Source organism: Pyrus communis, chromosome 7, assembly GCF_041283825.1.
Source record: "Pyrus communis isolate YQ-2024b chromosome 7, ASM4128382v1, whole genome shotgun sequence".
In the NCBI taxonomy this organism is placed as follows: Eukaryota; Viridiplantae; Streptophyta; class Magnoliopsida; order Rosales; family Rosaceae; genus Pyrus; species Pyrus communis.
Genome location: NC_142571.1, coordinates 22,556,151 through 22,558,795, shown reverse-complemented (window position 1 = coordinate 22,558,795; position 2,645 = coordinate 22,556,151).

Here is a 2,645-nt window from a genome sequence, read left to right as displayed (position 1 = left end):
GCAATTATAAATTTATAAGTGAAATCCACATATACAACACCAAGAAAACCTAACCAGAAAAAAAGGTAGGAGGTAGAGGACACGTGGTTTTCCATTCAGCTTTCATGTAAATAATAATAAAATACAAAAAACTTGACCTGTCTGCAAGGATAGATCATATGAATACATACAACACCAAAAAAACCAACCAAAAAAAATAGGTAGGAGGACAAGTGGTTTTCCGTTTTGCTTTCAGCTAAATAATAATAAAACACAAAAAATTTGACTTGTCTGCAAGGATACAAAATATGATACATACAACACCAAGAAAAACCAACAAAAAAAGGTAGAAGGTAGAACTAGTGGTTTTTCATTCGGCTTTCAGCTAAGTAATAATAAAACACAAAAAAAACTAGACCTGCATGCAAAGGTAGAAAATATGAAAACAACACCAAGAAAAACCAAAAAAAATAAGGTAGGAAGTAGAACAAGTGGTTTTCCATTTGGGTTTCAATTAAATAATAATAAAATACAAAAAACTTGACAAGGGTAGAAAATTTAAAACTTTATTATTTGGAGCTTCTTTGTAATATATTCCAACAAAAAACAAAGATTAATCTTTTTTACATGTTCTGACAAATTAGTCAGTATGAAAAATTAATAAAATATGCCTGTTAGAATATTAGTACAAGGAATCTTTCAACTTTGGAGGGATAATACAGCTAATAAACAACAAAATACGGGAGATGTACTTTTGATTTATCTGTGATTTTAATTTTTTTTTGACAAACTAAATGTGTAGATTCTGTTTATATTGGTGTGCTTTACAGGCTAAAATATTAGCGTCGAAGAAAACTCTGTATCTGTTAAATTATGTGCTGGCAACCCTCATTATTAAGAAACAAGCTTGGCACTTTGAGATTGGTACGTCAATGCTCATTGCATCAGGAAGATTCTCGACGGATCCTCTAATCATACTCATTTATTGTACATCATATGATTAGAAATCATTGTAATTTTTTTATTTAAAATTGAATATAAATAGTACCTGACAAAAATTAGACGCACAATGTATCATGAACGGATATGTTTGGAGGATTTCTGGAATTCTCACTGAAAGGATCCTCTCTCCTCATTGCACACTAAACATAATCAAGGATATTAATTAAAAAAAAATCAAGAATATTAATAAAAAAAAAATCAAGAATATTAATATGTAGAAAGAAAAAAAAGTTGAAAGTTTGGAAGACTTCGTACTATTATATTATATCAGGAAAACCTAACATCGAAATTTGAAATGAAAGTTGAATACGGTTCTTGGTTTTCTCTCTTTTTCTTAAGCTGTTTCTTCATCATTTTTCTTAAATAATAGTGTTGATGAATAAGCTTCTGTTATTATGATGCAGTATGTACCGGAGTTGAAAATGGTTAGCCGAGTTTGTGAAGATCTAAAATGCTAATGCATGTGAGTGACACATGATTTTTTCAGTTAACTAAATGGATGAATAACTACAATAGAGACAATTGAAATCAAATCAAGGAACTTCAACTAAACTAAGGGAACCAAAAGTATGATTTGGCCTTATATAAATATTAGAATTGGTAGATCCTAGATATAAAAATGTGTTGACATTGGCTTGTCCAATTTCTCTGTATGTTGTCTTGTGAAAAACATATATTGAAACTATCAACAGTAATATTTGTTCTGTACAAAACGAAAATTTGAGTTGGGAATCAAGCTTGATATGCACAAGGCATACGATAGAGTGAGTGGGATTTTTTGGAGGCTGTAATGGAAAAGATGGGGTTCTGTACCAGGTGGAGGAATCTTGTTGTGGGTTGTGTCAAATTGGTGGATTTTGCGATGACCTTGAATGGGCAGCTGGGGAAGAAGTTTGTCCCGTCACGGTTTATTCATCAGGGTGACCCTTTATCCCCGTATCTCTTCCTTCTTATTAGTGAGGTCTTATCAAGACTTATCCAGACGGCAGTTGAGAGGAGGCATCTCATGAGTATTCGCACTAATCCTCTTGGACCAATCATCTCACATATTTTCTTCGTGGATGACACATTGATCTTTCTACGGGCTGATAAACAGAACTGCTGTAGCCTGGTCAAAATTATTGATGCCTACTTTGCAAACGGGGACAAGTACTTAAAGCTCGATACTTCCCACATTGTTCCCTTTTTTTATGCTAAACGGGGAGGTAGGGCCTCGTGGTTTTGGACAAGTTTATTGGTAAGGAGAGATATACTGCTTCAGGGGGCCCATTGGCAAATAATGAATGGAAGTAACGTTAGGCTTTGGTTAGATAGATGGATCCCTTCTCTGCAATGTGATGGGTCGGTATCTAGGAATACACGTGTGGAAACACTAATATGCGGGACTTCGGGGAATTGGGACATCAATTTCCTTATGCCCTTTATTTCTGAAGTGGAATATAATGCAATTTTGGATACTAGCATTGGTGACCCTTTGAGGAAGGATAGAATTGTATCGCCGGATATTAATCGGAATGGTATCTATTCTGTGAGGTCGAGATATCATTGGAAGCATTCTAGGGCGGTGTCTTTAGCTGGTCGGGTTGCCTCTTCCTCCTTATCGACTCCAAGCCATGTTTGGAACTTCATCTGGAAGCCGAAGACCCCTTGAAAATTCACAGCTT